Source organism: Globicephala melas, chromosome 20, assembly GCF_963455315.2.
Source record: "Globicephala melas chromosome 20, mGloMel1.2, whole genome shotgun sequence".
NCBI classification, from domain to species: domain Eukaryota; kingdom Metazoa; phylum Chordata; class Mammalia; order Artiodactyla; family Delphinidae; genus Globicephala; species Globicephala melas.
In genome coordinates this window covers 50612052-50636831 of record NC_083333.1, presented here as the reverse complement: position 1 = coordinate 50636831, position 24780 = coordinate 50612052, and the positions used below count along the sequence as shown (strand labels likewise).

Here is a 24780-nt window from a genome sequence, read left to right as displayed (position 1 = left end):
GCAATAGATAACTAATACAACACCCAGTCTACAAATCATGAACACTGTTTTTCACAAGTGAAAAGTTATTGGTAACATCTCTTACGCCAATGAACAAAACCTATGGCATTAATTTAGATAAAGATGGCTGAAGAACTTATAACTCCCATTTAGACTGTAGACTTTCTTTAACTCTAAACTCAATCTCTACCTTCCAAACCAGTGCTGTCAGTTAGAAATATAATGTGAGCCACACAGGTAATTTAACATCTTCTAGTAGTTACACTTAAAAAGGTAAAAGGAAATTGGTGAAGTTAACTTTAATAATATGTTTATTTAAGCTAGTATATTGCAAAATATTGTGGTTTCAATGTGTAATCAGTATAAAAAGTTTTGAGATATTTTATATATATTTGTACTAAAACTTTGAAATACGCAGTATTTTTTTTTTTTTTTTTTTTGCGGTACGCGGACCTGTCACTGTTTTGGCCTCTCCCGTTGCGGAGCACAGGCTCTGGACGTGCAGGCTCAGTGGCCATGGCTCACGGGCCCAGCTGCTCCGCGGCATGTGGGATCTTCCCGGACCGGGGCACGAACCTGCGTCCCCTGCATCGGCAGGTGGACTCTCAACCACTGCGCCACCAGGGAAGCCCTGCAGTATATTTTATACTTACAATATCTCTCAATTTGGACTAGCCACCTTTCAAGTGCTTAGTAGTCACAAGTGGCTAGTGGCTACTGTATTAGACAGTACAGCTCTAAACTTTAAGGTGCAGGGGACTTCTGGGTATGGGAGAGTGAAGAGGTCAGCAAATATTCTCCCCAAAAGCAATTGTAAACTGGACAGAATTTTCAAAAACAACTATTTCAGTGCTCTGGAAAAGGCAAAAAATTGAGAAGTATTTATTCATGAAAAGCTGCTGTAATTTCAGGTAAGAAAACAGTGGGAGCCTGTGACCTTTTCTGGGGCTGTTCCCATTCCTTTACCAGCTTTATCAGCATGGTAGTTTTAGCAAGATGCAATTGGCCTTGAAAACCAGAAGCTTTATTGCTAGAGGGGGCAGATATGATTTTGAACTGAAGATGAAAACCCTGGCAACATTATCGGTAAAAGTAGCAAATTTGATAGGAAATGAAAATCTGAAACTGTGCTAGCCTGAAGTTGCAGTCCCAATTAGGGTGAATGGAAGACCAGCCAGAAATCTGATGGGGAGACACTGGAAATGAGAAAGCCATAAAAGGGCTAGATAAGTTTTCCCCCCAGTCTCTGGAAGGCTGAAAGAAAGCAGAGGAGAGAATTGAAAGAGCCCAGCAGAAACTCTGGATGCACACCCCTCAACCTATCACAGAAACATGAGAAGAAGGTGGAAACCTAATGGGCTTGATATGTTTGAGCACAATCTCTGTTCAGTCATTGGCTGATCACTAAGCTATGCAGTCAATGGGGTGATTCCTGGGAAGCAGGCTAAAAAAGAAAAATAATACAAGAATGAAAAGCAAACAAACTGAGCAGTAACAGCTGCACATCATGGGGAAGACAGTTTCTACAGATTAAGTCCAGGTAACCACAACAACCTTTTGGAAAAAAGTGGGAATTCGGAGTTGCTACGGCATATTATTTAAAATTTTCAGTTTTCGAGAGCTTCGAGATGGCGGAGGAGTAAGACGTAGAGATCACCTTCCTCCCCACAAATACATCAGAAATACATCTACATGTGGAATAACCCCTACCGAACACCTACTGAATGCTGGCAGAAGACCTCAGACTTCCCAAAAGGCAAGAAACTCCCCATGTACCTGGGTAGGGCAAAAGAAAAAAGAAAAAACAGACAAAAGAATAGGGACAGGACCTGCACCTCTGGGAAGGAGCTGTGAAGGAGGAAAGGTTTCCACACACACTAGGAAGGCCCTTCGAGGGGGAAGACTGTGGGTGGCGGAGGGGGGAAGAAGCTTCGGAGCCACGGAGGAGAGTGCAGCAGCAGGGGTGCGGAGGGCAAAGCGGAGAGATTCCCGCACAGAGGATCGGTGCCGACCAGCACTCACCAGCCTGAGAGGCTTGTCTGCTTACCCGCCAGGGTGGGCGGGGGCTGGGAGCTGAGGCTCCGGCTTAGGAGGTCAGATCCCAGGGAGAGGACTGGGGTTGGCTGCGTGAACACAGCCTGAAGGGGGCTAGTGAGCCACAGCTAGCCGGGAGGGAGTCCGGGAAAAAGTCTGGTATTGCCTAAGAGGCAAGAGACCATTGTTTTGGGGTGTGGAAGGAGAGGGGATTCAGAGCACTGCCTAAACGAGCTCCAGACACAGGTGCGAGCCGTGGCTATCAGCACAGACACCACAGACGGGCATGAAATGCTAAGGCTGCTGCTGCAGCCACCAAGAAGCCTGTGTGCGAGCACAGGTCACCATCCACACCTCCCTCCTGGGAGCCTGTGCAGCCCACCACTTCCAGGCTCCCGTGATCCAGGGACCCCTTGCATGGGAGAAGATATGACATGCCTCAGGCTGTTGCAACGTCATGCCGACTTCTGCTGCCTGCAGGCTCGCCCCACATTCCATACCCCTCCCTCCTCCACTCCGGCCTGAGTGAACCCTAATCAGCCTCTCCTTTAGCCCCATCCTGTCTGAGCAAAGAACAGACACCCTCAGGCGACCTACACACAGAGGCGGGGCCAAATCCAAAGCTGAACCCCAGGAGCTGTGCGAACAAAGAAGAGAAAGGGAAATCTCCCAGCAGCCTCAGAAGCAGCGGATTAAATCCTCACAATCAACTTGATGTACCCTACATCTGTGGAATACCTGAATAGACAACAAATCATCCCAAATTAAGGAGGTGGACTTTGGGGGCACCTGTAGACTTGGGGTTTGCTTTCTGCATCTCATTTGTTTCTGGTTTTATGTTTATCTCAGTTTAGCATTTAGAGTTTATTTTTATTGGTAGGTTTGTTTATTGATTTGGTTGCTCTCTTCCTTTCTGCCTTTTTCTCTTTTTGTGAGTGTGTATGTCTATGCTTCCTTGGGTGATTTTGTCTGTATAGCTTTGCTTTTACCATTGGTCCTAGGGTTCTGTCTGTCCTTTTTTCTTTTTGTATAGGTTTTAGCACTTGTTGTCATTGGTGGATTTGTTTTTTGGTTTGGTTGCTCTCCTTTCTTTCTTTTTTATTATTACTTTTCAATTTTTTATATTTTTAATAATTTTTTAAATTATTTATTTTAATTATTTTATTTTATTATTATTTTTTTCTTTCTTTCTTTTTTTCTCCCTTTTCTTCTGAACCATGTGGCTGAGGGTCTTGGTGCTCTGGCCGGGTGTCACGCCTCTGCCTCTGAGGTGGGAGAGCCAAGTTCAGGACATTGGCCCACCAGAGGCCTGCCAGTTCCACGAAATATCAAATTGCAAAAGCTTCCCAGAGATCTCCATCTCAGCGCTAAGACCCAGCTCCACTCAACAACCAACAAGCTCCAGTGCTGGACACCCTATGCCAAACAACTAGCAAGACAGGAACACAAGGCCACCCATTAGCAGAGAGGCTGCCTAAAATCATAATAAATTCACAGACACCCCAAAACACACCACCAAACGTGGCCCTGCCCACCAGAAAGACAAGATCCAGCCTCATCCACCACAACACAGGCACCAGTCCCCTCCACCAGGAAGCCAACACAACCCACTGAACCAACCTCACCCACTGGGGGCAGATACCAAAAACAGCAGGAACTACGAACCTGCAGCCTGCGAAAAGGAGACCCCAAACACAGTAAGTTAAGCAAAATGAGAAGACAGAGAAACACACAGCAGATGAAGGAGCAAGGTAAAAACCCACCAGACCAAACAAATGAAGAAGAAGTAGGCAGTCTACCTGAAAATGAATTCAGAGTAATGATAGTAAAGATGATCCAAAATCTTGGAAATAGAATGGAGAAAATACGGGAAATGTTTAACAAGGACCTAGAAGAACTAAAGAGCAAACAAACGATGAACAGCACAATAAATGAAATTAAAAATTCTCTGGAAGGAATCAATAGCAGAATAACTGAGGCAGAAGAACAGATAAGTGACCTGGATGATAAAATAGTGGAAATAACTACCACAGAGCAGAATAAAGAAAAAAGATGAAGAGAATTGAGGACAGTCTTAGAGACCTCTGGGACAACATTAAACGCTCCAACATGCGAATTATAGGGGTCCCAGAAGACGAGAAAAAGAAAGGGACTGAGAAAATATTTGAAGGGATAATAGTTGAAAACTTCCCTAATATGGGAAAGGAAATAATCAAGTCCAGGAAGCACAGAGAGTCCCATACAAGATAAATCCAAGGAGAAACACGCCAAGGCACATACTAATCAAGCTGTAAAATATTAAATACAAGGAAAAAATATTAAAAGCAGCAAAGGAAAAATGACAAATAACATACAAGGGAATCCCCATAAGGTTAATAGCTGATTTTTCAGCAGAAGCTCTGCAAGCCAGAAGGGAGTCGTAGGATATATTCAAAGTGATGAAAGGGAAAAACCTACAACCAAGATTACTCGACCCAGCAAGGATCTCATTCAGATTCAACGGAGAAATTAAAAACAAAAGCTAAGAGAATTCACCACCACCAAACCAGCTTTACAACAAATGCTAAAGGAACTTATCTAGGCAGGAAACACAAGAGAAGGAAAAGACGTACAGTAACAAACCCAAAACAATTAAGAAAATGGTAATAGGAACATACATATTGATAATTACCTTAAACGTAAATGGATTAAATGCTCCAACCAAAAGACAGACTGGCTGAATGGATACAAAAACAAGATCCATATATATGCTGTCTACAAGTGACCCACTTCAGACCTAGGGACACATATAGACTGAATGTAAGTGAAGAAAAAGATATTCCATGCAAATGGAAATCAAAAGAAGAGTGGAGTAGCAATTCTCATATCAGACAAAATCCACTTTAAATTAAAGACTATTACAAGAGACAAAGAAGGACACTACATAATGATCAAGGGGTCAATCCAAGAAGAAGATATAACAATTGTAAATATTTATGCACCCAACGTAGGAGCACCTCAATACATAAGGCAAATGCTAATAGCTATAAAAGGGGAAATCAACAGTAACACAATCGCAATAGCGGACTTTAACACCCCACTTTCACCATTGGACAGATCATGCAAAATGAAAATAAATAAGGAAACACAAGCTTTAAATGATACATTGAATAAGATGGACTTAATAGGTATTTATAGGACATTCCATCCCAAAACAACAGAATACACTTCCTTCTCTAGTGCTCATGGAACATTCTCCAGGATAGATCATATCTAGGGTCACAAATCAAGCTTTGGTAAATTTAAGAAAATTGAAATCATATCAGGTATCTTTTCTGACCACAACACTATGAGACTGGATATCAATTACAGGAAAAAACCTGTAGAGCTTCCCTGGTGGCGCAGTGGTTGAGAGTCCGCCTGCTGATGCAGGGGACGTGGGTTCGTGCCCTGGTCTGGGAAGATTCCCACATGCCACGGAGCGGCTAGGCCCGTGAGCCATGGCCGCTGAGCTTGCGCGTCCGGAGCCTGTGCTGCGCAACGGGAGAGGCCACAACAGTGAGAGGCCTGCGTACCGCAAAAAAAAAAAAAAAAAAAAATCTAAAAAATACAAACACATGGAGACTAAACAATACACTACTTAATAACCAAGAGATCACTGAAGAAATCAAAAAAATACCTAGAAACAAATGACAGTGAAAACATGATGACCCAAAACCTATGGGATGCAATAAAAGCAGTTCTAAGAGGGAAGTTTATAGCAATACAGTCCTACCTCAAGAAACAGGAAACATCTCAAATAAACAACCTAACGTTACACCTAAAGCAATTAGGGAAAGAAGAACAAAATCTCCCAAAGTTAGCAGAAGGAAAGAAATCGTAAAGATCAGATCAGAAATAAATGAAAAAGAAATGAAGGAAACAATAGGAAAGATCAATACAACTAAAAGCTGGTTCTTTGAGAAGGTAAACAAAATTGATAAACCATTATCCAGACTTATCAAGAAAAAAAGAGAGAAGACTCAAATCAATAGAATTAGAAATGAAAAAGGAGAAATAACAACTGACACTGAGGAAATACAAAGGATCATGAGAGATTACTTCAAGTAACTCTATGCCAGTAAAATGGACAACCTGGAAGAAATGGAAAAATTCGTAGAAAAGCACAACCTTGCAAGACTGAACCAGGAAGAAATAGAAAATATAAACAGACCAATCACTAGCACTGAAATTGAGACTGATTAAATATTTTCCAAGAAACAAAAGCCCAGGACCAGACGGCTTCACAGGTGAATTCTCTCAAACATTCAGAGAAGAACTAACACCTATCCTTCTCAAACTCTTCCAAAATATGGCAGAGGGTGGAACACTCCCAAACTCATTCTATGAGGCCAACATCACCCTGATACCAAAACCAAAGATGTCACAAGGAAAGAAAAGTACAGGCCAATATCACTGATGAACATAGATGCAAAAATCCTCAACAAAATACTAGCAAACAGAATCCAACAGCACAGTAAAAGGATCATAGACTGTGATCAAGTGGGGTTTATCTCAGGGTTGCAAGGATTCTACAAAGTACAGAAATAAATCAATGTGATACACCATATTAACAAATTGAAGGAGAAAAACCATATGATCATCTCAATAGATGCAAAAAAAGCTTTCGACAAAATTCAACACCCATTTATGATAAAAACCCTCCAGAAAGTAGGCATAGAGGGAACTTACCTCAATATAATAAAGGCACTATATGACAAGCCCACAGCCAACATCATTCTCAATGGTGAAAAACTGAAACCATTTCCTATAAGATCTGGAAAAAGACAAGGTTGTCCACTCTCACCACTGTTACGCAACATAGTTTTGGAAGTTCTGGCCACAGCAATCAGAGATGAAAAAGAAATAAAAGGAATCCAAATTGGAAAAGAAGAAGTAAAGCTGTCACTGTTTGCAGATGAAATGATATATACACAGAGAATCCTGAAGATGCTACCAGAAATCTGTTAGAGCTAATCAATGAATTTGGTAAAGTAGCAGGATACAAAATTAATGCACAGGAATCTCTTGCATTCCTATACACTAATGATGAAAAATCTGAAAGAGAAATTAAGGAGATACTCCCATTTACCATTGCAATAAAAAGAATAAAATACCTAGGAATAAACCTACCTAAGGAGACTAAAGACCTGTATGCAGAAAACTATAAGACACTGGTGAAAGAAATTAAAGGTGTTGCAAACAGATGGAGAGATATACTGTGTTCTTGGATTAGAAGAATCAACACTGTGAAAATGACTGTACTACCCAAAGCAATCTACAGATTCAGTGCAATGCCTGTCAAACTACCAATGGCATTTTTCATAGATCTAGAACAAAAAAATTTTACAATTTGTATGGAAACACAAAAGAAGCCAAATAGTCAAAGCAATCTTCAGAAAGAAAACCAGAGCTGGAGGAATCAGGCTCCCTGACTTCAGACTATACTACAAAGCCACAGTAATCAAGACAGTATGGTACTGGCACAGAAACAGACATATAAATCAGTGGAACAGGATAGAATGCCCAGAGATAAACCCACGCACATATGGTCACCTTATTTTTTAAAAAGGCAAGAACATACAATGGAGAAAAGACAGCCTCTTCAGTAAGTGGTGCTGGGAAAACTGGACAGCTCCATGTAAAAGAATGAAATTAGAACACTTTCTAATACCATACCCAAAAATAAACTCACAATGGATTAAGACCTAGAGTAAGGTCAGACACTATAAAACTCTTAGAGGAAAACATAGGCAGAACACTCTGTGCCATAAATCACAGCAAAGATCCTTTTTGACCCACCTCGTAGAGAAATGGAAATAAAAAGAAAATAAACAAATGGGACCTAATGAAACTTCAAAGCTTTTGCACAGCAAAGGAAACCATAAGCAAGATGAAAAGACAACCCTCAGAATGGGAGAAAATATTTGCTAATGAAGCAACTGACAAAGGTTTAATCTCCAAAATTTATAAGCAGCTCATGCAGCTCAATATCAAAAAAACAACCCAATCCAATAATGGGCAGAAGACTTAAATAGACATTTCTCCAAAGAAGATATACAGGTTGCCAATAAACACATGAAAGGATGTTCAGCATCACTAATCATTAGAGAAATGCAAATCAAAACTAAAATGAGATATCACCTCACAGCAGTCAGAATAGCCATCATCAAAAAATCTACAAACAATAAATGCTGGAGAGGGTGTGGAGAAAAGGGAACCCTCTTACACTGTTGGTGGGAATGTAAATTGATGCAGCAACTATGGAGAACAGTATGGAGATTCCTTAAAAAACTAAAAATAGAACTACCATACGACCCAGCAATCCCACTGCTGGGCATATACCCTGAGAAAACCATAATTCAAAAAGAGTCATGTACCACAGTTTTCATTGCAGCTCTGTTTACAATAGCCAGGACATGGAAGCAACCTAAGTGTCCATCAACAGATGAATGGATAAAGAAGATGTGGCACATATATACAATGGAATGTTACTCGGCCATAAAAAGAAATGAAATTGAGTTATTTGTAGTGAGGTGGATGGACTTAGAGTCTGTCATACAGAGGTAGTAAGTCAGAAAGAGGAAAAGGAATAGCGTATGCTAACACGTATATATGGAATCTAAAAAAAAAAAAAGGTCATGAAGAACCTATGGGCAGGACAGGAATAAGGATGCAGACGTAGAGAATGGACTTGAGAACACGGGAAGGGGGAAGGGTAAGCTGGGACAAAGTGAGAGAGTAGCATGGACACATATACACTGCCAATGTAAAATAGATAGCTAGTGGGAAGCAGCCACATAGCACAGGGAGATCAGCTCAGTGCTTTGTGACCACCTAGAGGGGTGGGATAGGGAGGGTGGGAGGGAGGCAGACGCAAGAGGGAGGAGATTCGGGGATATATGTATATGTATAGCTGATTCACTTTGTTATAAAGCAGAAACACACCATTGTAAAGCAGTTATACTCCAATAAAGATGTAAAAAATTTCCAATTTTCAACGAGAAATTATGAGCCATACTCAGGAGAAAAAGCAGCCATTAGAAATTAACTCTGAGTGTGCTTGGATGTTGTATTTAGCAGTTAAAAGATTTTAAAACAGGTATTATAAATACGTTCAAGTAATTAAATCTGTAAACAAATAGAAACTAAAAGAACTAGATGGAAATTCTAGATTTGGAAAGTAAAATACTGAAATAAAAATTCAGTAGATGGGTAACAGAAGGTTTGAGATGGCAGAAGAATGAGTTCGTGGATTGAAATATAGATCAAGAGAAAGTATCCAATCTGTAGAACAGAGAACAAGAGACTGAAGGAAAATGAACAGAACCTTAGAGACAAATGTGTACCCCTCTAAGTGTAAGAGGAGTTCCAGAAGGAGAGAAGAGAAAGAGGCAAAATAAGTATTTGAACTTATAATGGCTGAAAACTTTCTAAATTTGATGGAAAAACATTAATCTGCAGATCTAAGGAGGTCAGTAAACACCCAAGACCCAAAAAGATAAGCACAAAGAGAACCACGCCTAGATACATCATAGTCATAATCAAACTACTGAGAGAACCAAAGGCAAAGAGAAAATCTTGAAAGCAGCAAGAGAAAAATGATTCATTGTGTAAAAGGAAACAAATTGTATAACTGTTTCAGTGGAGGCCAGAAGGCAGTGGAATGCTGGGGGGTAAAAACATTGTCAATAAAGATTTCCATATTCAGCAGTACTGTGAGGGTGAAATAGAGACATTCCTAGATAAATACTGAGAAAATTACAAGATATACCAAAAGAAGTACTTCAGGATAAAGGGAAATGACACCAGACAATAACTCAAATACACAGGAATAAGAACACCAGAAATGGTAACCATTTGGGTAAATGTAAAAGATAGTATAAACATTTTTTTCTTTAATTTTAGTAGTAGCTTTTCAAAATATAAGATTGTTGGGCCTTCCCTGGTAGTCCAGTGGTTCAGAATCTGTCTTGCAATGCAGGGGACGTTGGATCAGTCTCTGGTTGGAGCACTAAGATCCCACATGCCACGGGGCAACTAAGCCCTCACGCCACAACTAGAGAGCCTGTGTGCCACAACTACAGAGCCCATGAGCTCTGGAGCCCACGTGCTACAACTAGAGAGAAGCCTGAGTGCCACAACGAAAGATCCTGTGTGCCACAACTAAGACCCAATATAACCAATAAATAAATAAATATTTTTTAAAAAAAGATTGTATAAAGCAATAATTATAATACTGTTTGTTGGGCTTATAATGGATAGAAGTATTGTATATATAACAATACTAGGACAAAAGAAGGAGAAGAAAATGGAGCTATATTATAGCCAAGTTCCTGTATTTTACCGGAATTAGTATTAGCATTAAGTAGATTGTGATAAGATACGTAGTTTAATCTTTAGAGCAACCAATTAAGAGAAATATACTAGAATGTAATCCAAAATTATAGTTTAAAAATAAGAGAAATTAAAATTGTACCCCCCAAAATTGTCTAACATAAAAGAAGGCAGTAAAAGAAGAATAGAGAAACTAAAAAGCTGTAAGACGTACAGAAAACAGCAAAATAACAGACGTAAATCCAACCATATTGGTAATTGCATTAAATGTGAGTAGACCAAACTCTAAAATTTAGAGGGTAGGATTTTTTGCTTTTGTTATTTATGTGTGTGTGCATGTATGTACGTAATTCAGATACCTTGGAATGGATATTCCTGAATTATGGTGATTCAAATATTAACTAACTGCCCTTAGATTAGGGATGCTGTTTGTCATAATGGGGACGGGTGGTGAGGAGAATGTTCTTTTGGTATTTTGAGCAGGACAGTTTTTCATGAGGCAGGGTATCTTACGTGTTACAGGATATTTAGCATCCCTGAATCCTGCCCACAAATGCCAGTGGCAGCCCCACCCTCACCCCCAGGTTATGTTGTAGTAACAAAAGCTACCCCTCCACACAGACCTTTCTAGTATTCCTTGTGGGAGCATGCCACCTCACCTGTTACCATCCCATCTCACCCCTAACCTTATTGAGAAACAGAAGAGATTTAAACAAACCATCTCACTGTATACTAAAGTATTTTAAAGTATTTTTTACAGATAATATAACAAAGGAGAAAAGAACATATGCAAAGATCTGAGGACAATATAGCTTGTCATGTTTGAGGACCTGAAAGGAGACTGATATTACTGGGGAATTAGTGAGTAAAGAGGAAGGTGGCATATGATAACACTGAAAAGAGAAGCAGAGTTCAGTATGGGGCCTTTATAGATCATGGTAAGGTTAGATTTTATTTTAAGTGAATTAGGAAGGTACTGAAGAATTTTAGGCATGTGAGTGACATGAGTGACATGATCTGATTATTGCTTAGGTAGACATATATAGCAATGCTTTTAATCTTTTTTTAACTTCAATTCACAGTAAGAGATGTATTGTGACTTACTACATACATGCAGTCACACACACACAAATACAACCTGAAATCAAAGTTTTATGAAACTTAATACAATAATGAACTCTGATATTTCTATTCATTTTTAAAAAACGTTCACTCATAGATTGATTTTACAACCCATAAAACAGACCCTCTGTTTGAAAGACCTGATTAATATGGCATATATGAAGAATATACATTTTTTTAGCTTTAGGGAAGACAGCTATGAAAAGTTATGAGTGAGGGGATTTTGAAGATAAATAAGGCAATTGAAATATAAAATTAAGTTTGTGTCTGTATGGTGTTAATACCTGATACATTGTTAATTTGTTCTATTCTAGAGCAAAGGCTATAGGCATTGAGTAAATTCTAAAGAGGAATGAGGTAAGAATGTTTTTCTTGTCAGTAGGGAAAATTTTCCGGGCCAGATATCTTTAATTCTGCCCAAATAAGGGCATTGTCTCTGAAAACAAGAGTTGACCCACTATTTTCCAAGTCTATAAGGGTACAGTATTTGTTTAGATTCTATATTAGTATCCTTCCCTCCTGACCTAATAGAGATCTTGTATATAATATAAACACCAATAAATTACCTGCATTATATTAGTGACTTTATTTAACACTTTCTTAATTTGAATACTGGTAGGAAATAATATTTTTTCTTTCCTGAGTGACAGTTTCTATAACTGCATTTACCAAGGAACTCATTCTCATCGTATATTCATCTCAAAAATATATATGTATTAAATATTTAAGATTAGACTTGAAGGAGTTGAGAAAGATCTAACCACATGAAGAAAGATCTAACCACATGAAGAGTCCAGACAGAAGGGTAAAAGCCATGAGGCAGTTGAGAGCCACCATGATGGCTGAAGCTTTGTGGATGAGGAAGAGGGTAACCAGATATAAAGTTGGAAAAGTTAGGCGGGAGTCAAGTCAGACCCTCATAGGGCCTTTGTGACTCCTATAGGGAGTTTGAATTTTTTTCTTAAGCAAAGAAGTACATGATCATATTTACTTTTTTTTTTTTTTTTTTTTTTGCGGTACGCGGGCCTCTCACTGTTGTGGCCTTTCCCATTGCGGAGCACAGGCTCCGGACGCGCAGGCTCAGCGGCCATGGCTCATGGGCCCAGCCGCTCCGCGGCATGCGGGATCTTCCTGGACCGGGGGACAAACCCGTGTCCCCGGCATCGGCAGGCGGACTCTCAACCACTGCGCCACCAGGGAAGCCCCATATTTACATTTTAAGAAGATAACTCTGGCTGCTATGTGGAGAAAGGACTGGAAAAGGGTAAGAATTGAAGTAGGGAGGCCAATTGAGAGGCTGTTGCAGTAGTTTGCGTAGGCTAGGAATAATAGTCATTGGACTTTGGTGGTAGCCGAGGAGATGGAAGTGGATGGATTCAGGGTATATTTGGGGGATAGAATCAACAAAAGTTCCTGATAAATTAGATGTAGGGATGAGAGAAAGAGCAGAATCAAGAACTCCCAGGTTTGTGGGAGCGACTTGAGCAGCTGGGTGAATGTGGTACCATTTACTGTGTGGGGAAAATCATATAGGGCAGGGGCAAAGTTCGGGTGAATATACTAGTTTCCTAGGGCTTCCATGACAAAGTACCATGAACTGTTTGGCTCAAAACAACAGAAATTTATTCTTCCACACTTCTGGAGAGTAGACGTCAAAATTAAGGGGCTGCTCTAGACCTGTAGAGGAGAATCCTTTCTTGCCTATGCCTAGCTTCTGGTGGTGTGCCAGCAATCCTTGGAGCACTTCAGTCTTCTTCCATCATTACATGTCATTCTCCCCATGTGTGTATATGTCTCTGTGTGTTGTGTGTCTGTGTTTCAAGGATTGGAGCAAAAAATATACAGTATCAGCCTGGAGCATCTTGTAGTGGCAGAAAGTAAGGAAGGGCTTAAAAAAAAACAAATACCCCCCATTAGTGGGGGTATGCTTTAAATTTTTGAAGCATTTAAGGGCTTTTAAAAAAAAAAGCATTAGGAACAAACTGAAAGCGCTCTTGATGGGCAAGCCTGGAAACATTTGAACAACAAAAAATAATATAGTACAGTTTAAAATAAATATCTGTGAGTCTGTACTGATATAAATGAATAATTGGGTAAATTAATAAATGGAGATGAAGAGACAAATCTCTTCATACAGAATAATACCAAATTATGCAGGGGAGCATAACTCCCCACTCCTTAAGTATGGGCTGTGTACAGTGACTTCATTCCAAAGAATACAGTGTGGAAAGTGGGAACAGGGAGACACAGAGAGTAACTTTATGGGAGAAATCTGATGAACACTACTTCAGCCAGATGATCAAGGTCAACATCAGTAGTCATAAATCATTATAAATAGTATGTACCTTTGATATGATGTGATGAAAATGGTACTTAACCTCTATGACCTTCTTCACAAAAGTCCTTAATCCCAGTCTAACCATGAGAAAAGCATCACAAAAATTCTAATAGGGAAGCAGCCTACAATTTACCTGACCAGAACTACTCAAAACTGTCAAGATCCTAAAAAGAAACGAAGGAGCTAAGAGGAGCCTAAACAGATATGGTGACTAAATGTAAGTGGTATCGTAAATGGGATACTGGAACAGAAAGAGGCCATTATGTGAAAACTAAGGAAATCCAAATAAGCCATGGACTGCTTAATAACGTTTCAATATTAGTTCATAAATTGTAAGAAATGTACCATACTAATGTAATAATAGGGGAAACTGTGTGTATGTGTGTGTGGGGGGGTGATGATAAACTCTGCTTTATGCCCAGTTTGTCTTTAAATCTATAACTGTAAAAATATTTTTTGATTAACTAAAAGATAGTCCTGTGGAACAAAGAAGATCATAGGGAAAATGGTATGTATGAAGTGATTAGTCATAACTAAGAGCCCCAAGCATACAATTTAAACAAATGTTAGACCTTCAAAGGAAGGGGCAGGGTTTGTTTTGCAAGTATTTGTTTTAGGCAAATCACTGTAGTTTCTGTCACAGCATTTTCATGTGTTTCTGTATACCATATTACGGCTGAATGTGGAGATGCATTATTTGGGGGATTCATTCCATAAGAATTAAATACTACTTTTTGAGAAGTGTGTTCCAATATTATTTTACCTTATATACGTCCTGAGATATAAGAGAATTTTACTCATTTTAGAGATTAAAAACAAACGATCCATATTTACAAATGTACTGGATTATTATCTGAATTTATTGTGAAGATTTTCTAATATGATTTAAAAAGTTACTGGGAATTCCCTGGCTGTCCAGTGGTTTGGATTCCACACTTCCACTGCAGGGGACCCAGGTACGAACACTAGTTGGGGAACTAAGATCCCACAAGATGTGTGACGTGGTCACAAAAAATAAAAGTTACCAAGATTTCTGGTATAAAATGAATTACAGGTAATTGTAATTTATATTACAAATGGGTATATGGACATGAATGATAAGGATAACTTTAAAAGGAAGAAAGTAAAGTGTTTTAATAAAGATGAGAGTGTAATGTTTATAGATTAAAACAGTGATGTCAGGTATAATTTTTCAGTTGAGATTAAAAACTATGAAGAAAAATGTAAATAAACATTGTATGAGTGCTGGCCTATATAATATATCCTTCAGTGTCTTATTTAGTTTGAAAAGAAATACAATTTTTTTTTTTTTTTTTCGGTACGCGGGCCTCTCACTGTTGTGGCCTCTCGTGTTGCGGAGCACAGGCTCTGGACGCACAGGCTCAGCGGCCATGGCTCACGGGCCTAGCCGCTCCACGGCATGTGGGATCCTCCCAGACCGGGGCACGAACCCACGTCCCCTGCATCGGCAGGCGGACTTTCAACCACTGCGCCACCAGGGAAGCCCAGAAATACATAGTTTTTAAAATTTATTTTATTTATTTATTTATTTTTGGCTGTGTTGGGTCTTCGTTGCTGTGCCCGGGCTTTCTCTAGTTGCAGCGAGCGGGGGCTATTCTTAATTGCGGTGCGCGGGTTTCTCATTGCAGTGGCTTCTCTTATTGTGAAGCACAGGCTCTAGGCACGCAGGCTTCAGTAGTTGTGGCACGTGGCTTCAGTAGTTGTGGCTCATGGGCTCTAGAGCTCAGGCTCAGTAGTTGTGGTGCATGGGCTTAGTTGCTCCGCGGCATGTGGGATCCTCCCAGACCAGGGCTCAAACCAGTGTCCCCTGCATTGGATTCTTAACCACTGCGTCACTAGGGAAGCCCCCCAGTGTGGGCTTTAAAAGATAGTTGATCACCTCTCCACATGGGGCTTTTGAAGGCTGTCATTAAACTTATTTCCATAAAAATGTGTTAATGGAATTTATTTCACTGTTGATTCTTATTTCTACCTAGAGTCTTTTATAGAGGCAGTATATTTTATAAGGATTCAGTGAAAAAAAGACATCAGCAGTCAATCTTTGGAATATTGGACATTTGCAAAAATGTGATTTTTGTGATATTTGCACCTGAATAAGAAAAACATACTAACTGGCATATCACATGATCCTACAGACAATTTGGTTTGAACTAAGACCAATGGTATTTAAAGGTTAAATTTTTTAAGTTAAATATTTCTGCTGATAATCTTTTATTCAAGTATTATTGGATGTTATCATTTTTCATTAGATTATTAGACTGGCTTCTCATACATGCATAGCTCATTTTATTGTCCTTAGCTTTGTTGTACTTTGCAGATGCTCCATTTTTTACAAATTGAAGTTTCGTGGCAACTGCACATTGAGCAAGTCCATCAGTGCCATTTTTCCAACAGCATATGCTCACTTCATGTCTCTTTGGCACATTTTGGTAATTCTTACAATATTTCAAACTTTTTCCTTGTATTTTTTGTGGTGATCTGTGATCAGTAAATCTTTGATGTTACTGTTGTAATAGTTTGGGGGCGTCATGAACTGTGCTCATATAAGATGGCAAACTTAATCAATAAATGTGTGTGTTCTGACTGCTTCAGCAACAGGCCATTCCCCCACCTCTTTCCCTCTCCTCAGTCCTCCCTATTCCCTGAGACAATATTGAAGTTCAGCCAATTATTAACCATACAGTGGCCTCTAAGTGTTCAAGTGAAAGGAAGAGTTACATGTCTCTCACTTTAAATCAAAAACTAGAAATGAATTTCTCTGCAGGAAATAGCAAGAGAACCAGAATTAGAAGTGGATCCTGAAGATGTGACTGAATTGCTGCTATCATGATAAAACTTTAACAGATGAGGAGTTGCTTCTTATGGATGAGCAATGAAAGTGATTTCTTGAGATGGACTCTACTCCTGGTGATGATGTTGTGAAGACTGTTGAAATGACAACAAAGGATTTAGAATATTACATAAACTTAGTTGATAAAGCAGTGTCAGGGTTTGAGAGGATTGACTCCACATTTGAAAGAAGTTCTGTGGGTAAAATGCTGTCAAGCAGCATTGTATGCTACAGAGAAATCATTCACGAAAGGATGAGTCAATCAGTGCAGAAAACTTCATTGTTGTCTTATTTTAAGAAATTGCCACGCCCGCCCTGCCCCACAGCCTTCAGCAACAACCGCCCTGATCAGTCAGCAGCCACTAACGTGGAGGCAGGACCCTCTGCCAGCAAAAAGATTATGACTTGCTGAAGGCTCAGATGACGGTTAGCATTCTTTAGCAAAAAAATGTTGTTTAATTTAGGTAGGTACATGGATCTTTTAGATATAAGGCTATTGCATACTTAGTAGACTGTACAGTATAGTGTAAACATAACTTTCATATGCACTTAGAAATGAAAAAATTTGTGTGACTCACTTTATTGTGATATTCATTTTATTATAGTGGTCTGAAACCGAAGCTGCAGTATCTCCAAGGTATGCCTGTACAGTTGATCCTTGAACAAAACCTGTTTGGACTGCATGGGTCCACTTATATACAGATTTTTTTCAATAGTAAATAGTACAGTGCTACACGATCCATGGGTTGGTTGAATCCTTGGATGTGGAACCTCAGATATGGAAGAACTGTGGATGCGGAGGTAGACTATAAGTTAGTTATGCGTTCAAGGAATGACGTGGTCACTTTGCCCATTATGATAGACTTTGTCTATGTATGAATGCCCAGTCTTAGTATAGCCAATCATATAGGAGAATTGTGTGACGAAATAGGAATTTACTAGAATTTTCTGACAGTACATATCTGGGTATGTTCTGGTAGTCATCATTAATTAGCATTTTCAGGAAGGACCCAATGGTAGCATATAGCAGCCTAGCAACTAGATTTATTTTACAGATTTATTCCTCTATAATTCAGGTCATGGTTCACGATTTTCAACCAAATGGGATTAGTTCTTTAAAATGGTATATCACTTCATATAATACAGAGATCATCTTCTGGAATAACAACACTCCTTTCAAATGTGAACCATAAATCAATCTTTTGTCTCCTAATTGGAGCTACTACTGTCCTACAGTTGAGGCTGTGGTCTTTTGTTCAGCAATATTCAACACTTAGACGAAGCTATCAAGATAATGAATGCAACTGAAAGAAATGGGTTTGTCAGATAGGGCAGTGAATCTTAGTAGAAATATTTAGTAGAAATGCTTATTCAGATTACTCTGCTCTTAAGAGTTAGTAATGGAATTTCAGATGAACTTATTTCTGAAGGGGCTATTATTTTTTTAACAATATAGGAATATTTTCTCAAAATAAATGACATTAAAATTCAAATTGTAAACTATATAGGAGAAAGCCTAGAGTTCTACTCCGAAGCTCTTTAGAACAACTTCCTGGAATAGCACATAATAGAAGTTTAAAAAAGATAAATAAAAATTGAAGTCAGTAAATTATTCAATTCTCTGGCCACTTGTGGTTTAAAAAAACATTTGATAAAACTTCTGTTCTAATAATTTGTGGAAGCTCCTCTATCATAGCAAATAATTTACGGTAAAAGTTCAATATGTTTACTATAAACACTACTTCCTACATATTATACTTCATTCCTCTAACAAATATTTTGAAATTTTTTTTCAGGTATATAATATCACACAAAGAACTGAGAACATTTTGGAGTTTTGTTTTACTTCCTTAAGTAATTACATTATTACCAAATCTCAGAGATGTGATTGAAAATATAATGCTCTTGATTTTTCATTCTTAACCTTTTTTTTATAAAGTCATTAAAATTTCTACTCACATTAGTTATGCCATTGTAGCTATAAACTCACGATTTACCCAAAACAACTTCAATTTACTACAGGTAAATTTTCATAACTCTTTGTAGGTTGCTCTGATTTACCATTTCAATATCAACAAAATTTAGGAATCACCCTCTGATATTTTCTGCAGATATATTCACAGACTGACAGCAGATATTTTACTGCACTATTTAGTTCTAAGTTATACCACCAGCATTATTGTTTTTCTAAAATATAGCACAGTCTTTTCTTAGGTTATTATTTTCAAGTGATCACAGTTCTCAAGAAACAAACTGTACCAATGTGAGTCTGAAACATCAAATATTGAAGTAGAATTCCAGATTTGTCTTTCAAGTGATGAAAGACCATTTATCAAAAGAGATAAATTGTTTCTGGTGAGCTGATTGGCAAACAGAACAATAGCTAACAGCCAGATTGAAGTGTGATCTTAACCGGATTAGAATAAAATGCTCATAATGTTAGTTTTCTTTTTGCATGATTTTTGCACTACTGTGGAAATAAAGACCACCCAGAATGAGAACAAACAGGCTATAAATTCAAAGAAATTGAATAACAATTGGTAACAAGAAAATTACCACCATCACTTGCATTTGGCAGATTCACATGGGAGTGGGCAAGTTTTATGGTGAAAAAGAGAAAAGATACGCTGATTGGAGACTGTTTTGCGTGGGGAAGCTGAAATGCTAACTAGAAGCCAATCATCTTAGGTAATTGGTTTGGGAAGCATATCTGTCCTCTGGTTGGTGCTGAGTTGAAAGTGTGTGGTGGGCTGTGGAGGGGGAAAAAAAAAAAAAGGAAGCTGGCAGTCATTGACCAAATCCTAACTTCTGAAGTGATTGCTGCAGAGATTGTGATTTGACTTCCCAGGTTGTTTGCCCTCCAAAGAGACTGTGTGTCAGAGTTGTATATGATCTGGTCGTTGTCTATTTGTATAATCAGTCTCTCACTACTGAAGAACAAATAGACTTAATGTTTTATGATTTTATCACTGATTATATTCTTGTAGCTTTGAGAGTTCTATCAAGATTCTAATAGTTATAGAAATCTCCCCAGATGAAAATAATATTTCATGTCTGAGAATATAAGATGAATTATGCCAGAGTGTTCATGCTGTAAGATGTCTATATGAAGATGTCATTACTCAGGTAGAAGTGGATTCTGGACCTCAGAGATACCAGTTAACAATAATAATATGTGCCTATGTGGGTCTTTTGAGAAGTTAGTGAGAATCTGGTTTGGACTACCTCAGAGAGCGTTTGGGTACTTTCTCAGTGACTTATTGGATAATTGGGACTTTAAAGATGTGTGGGAGAAAGTAACTGGCCTTTCCCCGTTGGAAACTCTGCACATTGTGATTTCCTATACAGCCTATAGAAAGGAGATTGGTTGGCTGTGATGAGGAGTATATATGAGTTCCTACACAGTTTTTTAAAATTTTTATTCTGAGAAATTACAATATTTAAAAATTTTAAATAAAAGTAACAAAACATGACTATATAAAGCTAAATTACCCTTTGTCCTCTCCCCACCCCATCTTTGTCTCATTTCTGTCTCTTTCCATGAGAGGCAACCTGTCGTGAATTTGATGTGCTTAACTCATAAAATTATTATTTCTAAAAACAATAGAACTTCTGTCTACTTAGCTAATTATAAATGTAAAAACAGAAGGTCTGAAAGACTGCTCTACAGATTTCTTTTAGATTAGTAAATTAATATAGCATAATGAACTTGAGAAACAACATTTTCTACCAAGTAGCTCTATAACCAAGTAGCTCTGTATTATATGTTACATAATATACGCTCTTTGTATCAGTATCAATTTGTCTAATTAGCAGCAGGCAACTAGGAAAGAAAAGGTTTGGAGAAAAGAACCTTATGAAAGAAAGTAAGGTTTAAATTGATGCCTTGAGGAATGTGGACAAAAGTGAGTCAAAGGATATCCTCTCTTGATCTTGGCTGAACCTGTAGTTAGGTCTCATAAATTTACTTTGATCTTTCTTTGCTTGGCTCTTATAGAAGCAATTCTTTGTTTCAAAATGAACAGGCAGTGCTCGCTTCGGCAGCACATATACTAAAATTGGAACGATACAGAGAAGATTAGCATGGCCCCTGCGCAAGGATGACACGCAAATTCGTGAAGTGTTCCGTATTTTTTAAAAAGTAACGGAATTGAGTTGTTTGTAGTGAGGTGGGTGGACCTAGAGTCTGTCATACAGAGTGAAGTAAGTCAGAAAGAGAAAAACAAATACCGTATGCTAACACGTATATATGGAATTTAAGGGAAAAAAATGTCATGAAGAACCTAGGGGTAAGACAGGAATAAAGACACAGACCTACTAGAGAATGGACTTGAGGATATGGGGAGGGGGAAGGGTAAGCTGGGACAAAGTGAGAGAGTGGCATGGACATATATACACTACCAAAGGTAAAATAGATAGCTAGTGGGAAGTAGCTGCATAGCACAGGGAGAGCAGCTAGGTGGTTTGTGGCCACCTAGAGGGGTGGGATAGGGAGGGTGGGAGGGAGGGAGACACAAGAAGGAAGAGATATGGGAACATGTATATGTATAACTGATTTACTTTGTTATAAAGCAGAAACTAACACACCATTGTAAAGCAATTATACTCCAATAAAGATGTTAAAAAAAAAACGAACAGGTACAATATACACAGTGGTCCCCCTTATCCTCAGTTTTACTTTGCGAGATAAACAAATTCATGCTAGTTTTACGGCCACAGTGCTTGATTCAATGCTTAGTTAAGATGGAAAAGGCATTAAATTTGTACAATATTTTGAGAGAGAGACCACATTCACATAACTTTTATTACAGTATATTATTATTGCTCTATTTTATTATTAGTTGTTGTTAATCTCTTACTGTGCCTAATTTATAAATTAAACTTTATCCTAGGTGTGTATGTATAGGAAAAAGCATAGTATATCTAGAGTTCACTACTATTCATGGTTTTAGGCATCCGCTGGGGGGTCTTGGAACACATCCCACGTAGATAAGGGGGGACTCCATACTGTACTTGTAAATCTCAGTGTTTCAGGTATTGCCATTTTGAGACCCATATGGCAGAACAAAGTTCACTTTCCTAAAATTGTAATCAATTCTCCAAATATAAGTTATCTCATAAATTCCCATGTAAGAAAAGCTTTGGTCCCAGACATAATTTAAAAGACTCCTATTCATCTTGTTTTTAAACACTCCTGTAATTTTCATGGGCAATCACTGAACAAAGTTGAGTTGACTGAACAAAGAACTATATTCAGTAACTTATTTGAAATGTACTGTAATTAAGTCTGTTTTAGTTCTAACCTTACTAACATCATGGATAATACAAAAGGGGGGAAATGCAGCTTATCAAAGAAGAGACTCCGGAGATGGGATACAGTGAGTTTGAATCTCAGTGAAACATCCTGAGGATGTCAGCACATCAGCACTGTCAGTAATGAGAGAGATTTTACAAATACCTCGTCTGAAGAGAATTACTCCATGGAATACATATGAGTATATATCGCTTCAGTGGATTAAGAGTTTATGTTTTTCTGTTGTTGGGATGGTACATTTTTTTAAACTGCATGATGAACACGAGATTTTATTTTGCTTCAAGTTTCATTTTTGCCCTTAAGAAGCACTCAAAATGCTATTCATACAGTAGTAGGTGTATTTGTAGTTTGTAGCATGCTTTCTTAGTTTCTCTTTCTGATAGTTTGCTGTTAGGGTATAAAAATGCAACCAAGTTTTTGCATATTGATTTTGTATCCTGCAACTTTACTGAATTTGTTTATTCTAACAGTTTTTAAATAAGTCTTTAGGGTTTTCTACATATAAGAGGATGTCATATGCAAACAAATAATTTCACTTATTCTTCTCTAATCTGGATGATGTTAGCTGTGGGCTTGTCATATATGGCCTTTATTATGTTGAGTATATCCCCTCTATACCTACTTTGTTGAGAGGTTTTTTTTTTTTTAATCGCAAATGGATGTTGAATTTTGTCAAATGCTTTCTCTGCGTCTATTAAGATGATATTTTTATCCTTCATTATGTTAATGTGATGTATCATATTGATTGATTTGTAGATGTTGAGCCATCCTTAAATCCCTGGATTAAATCCCACTTGATTATTATGTGTAATCCTTTTAATGTATTGTTGAATTTGGTTTGCTAATATTTTGTTGAGGATTTTTACATCCATGTGCATCAGGGATACTGGCCTGTAATTTTCTTTTCTTGTGGTGTCCTTGTCTGGCTTTGGTATCAGGGCAATGCTGGCCTCATAAAATTAGTTTAGAAGTGTTCCTTCCTCTTTTTATATTTCTCTTAAAGTTTAATTTGTTTTAAGTATCTCTTGGAAATATTTTTTTCCTTAAAATTTTCTTTGCATGATTTCTTTCTACCTAATTGCTTTGTATTCTCTTATTGATTTTGGTCTCTGTCTTCCATATATAGACTTCCTTTAGGTTATCTTGTCATCTCAGCTGGCTGTTCTTTTTTTAAAAAATATTTATTTATTTATTTGGTTGTGCCAGGTCTTGGTTGCGGCAGGCGGGCTCCTTAGTTGTGGCAGGCCAGCTCCTTAGTTGTGGCATGTGAACTCTTAGTTGCAGCATGCATGTGGGATCTAGTTCCCTGACCAGGGATCGAACCTGGGCCCCATGCGTTGGGAGCGTGGAGTCTTAACCACTGGACCACCAGGGACGTCCCTCAGCTGGCTGTTCTTAAGATTGGGAGGCCTAAGCACAAGAATAGGAGTTTTGAGTTTCATTCTAGTATAACCTGGTTGCGTCATTTGTTAGGGAATCTTCTGACCCTAACCCAGATTCATAAAAAAAAGTTTTCTAATTTGTCTGGCTAAATAGAATGGAGGAAGAGGACCACTAATCTTAGAATTCAGCATTTACTTATGCATGAAGTCATTTAATCCCTTTGTTTTTCACTATGGTACTTATTCCCTTAACTGCCTGGTGTCCCCTAATCAAGAATCCCTGTTTTACCCTCTCCAGGGGATAAGTGGCAGACTTCTGCCAGGATTAGGGAACTAGGGAGAGGCAGTCACCTAGGCATGTAGAACAGAGAGAGGGGACCTAGGGATCTAACAGCTTCTTAAACCGTTTTCACCCAGTTCTTATTTTATCCATCTCACTCCCCACTTACCTGCAGTTCTACAGGTACCTAAGTGTTGCCAGTTCTTGTTTGTTTAGAGGATTCTGTGGTATATATTGAGTTTGTTCTCAGCTTTCCTCACTGTTGGTTTTAGACTTGGCTTTCATCTGCTAAATCAGTTACCACTCTATCATCTACTTTCTGGTGTTCCAAAATCTGTTGTTGTTGTTTTCTTTTTCTCTTTGCCTTCTCACTCTTTGGGATTATGTATTTTAAAAAATTCCCCGTACTGGTGTTTTAGTGGAGTTTCTGGAGGGAGTAAATTGAATGTTCACGTTCAGTCTGCCGTCTTAGCCTGCCCTCTTAATATGATTTCTTTGGTAGAGAGGCAGCAGTACATAGTTGCTGAGAGTGTGAGTCATGGCACCAGACTGCTGCGGTTTGAACTCTGGCTCTGATACTTACTAGCTATTAGATTAACTTCTACATTCCTAATTTTCCTCATCTATAAAATGGGGACAATAATAATACCTACTTCATAGGCTGACTGGAGAATTAATTAGTTAATTAAAATTAATTTACTTAAAGCACTTAGAGCAATGCCTAGCACATATACTCTGCCTTTGATAAGTATTTGTTATTATTTTCTTCCATCTCTTTTCTTTGTCCTCTTTTCCTGGAACTCCTGTTAGTCAAAAGTAATCTCCCTAGATTGGTTCTTTAACTATCTTTTCTTTCACTTTTCCATTTCATATTTAGTTCTACTTTCCTGAGGATTTTCACAACCTCTGTTTTATGCCTTATTTCAGCAATTATGTTTTAAGTATCAAATATCTCTTTTGATATCTGATTTTAATCTTTCATGATTTCCTTACATTTCTGATGACTGTTGATGGTCTGTATATATTTGTTTTAAACTGATTAGAAGCTTTTTAGGAGTAAGAAGATTTATTGTGAGTAGCCTCATTTGGGGATGGAGACATGGC

At 38.3% G+C, this 24780-nt stretch overlaps 1 protein-coding gene and 1 non-coding gene across 4 annotated transcripts in view; both read left to right on the top strand.

Annotated features, from left to right (window-relative positions):
* Positions 1-24780, top strand: part of PPM1E (protein phosphatase, Mg2+/Mn2+ dependent 1E) — a 162829-nt gene that overhangs the window by 80708 nt on the left and 57341 nt on the right. The window lies entirely within an intron of this gene.
* Positions 20729-20835, top strand: LOC115866410 (U6 spliceosomal RNA). Its single transcript, XR_004044647.2, has one exon. It is a non-coding gene; the product is annotated as a U6 spliceosomal RNA (small nuclear RNA).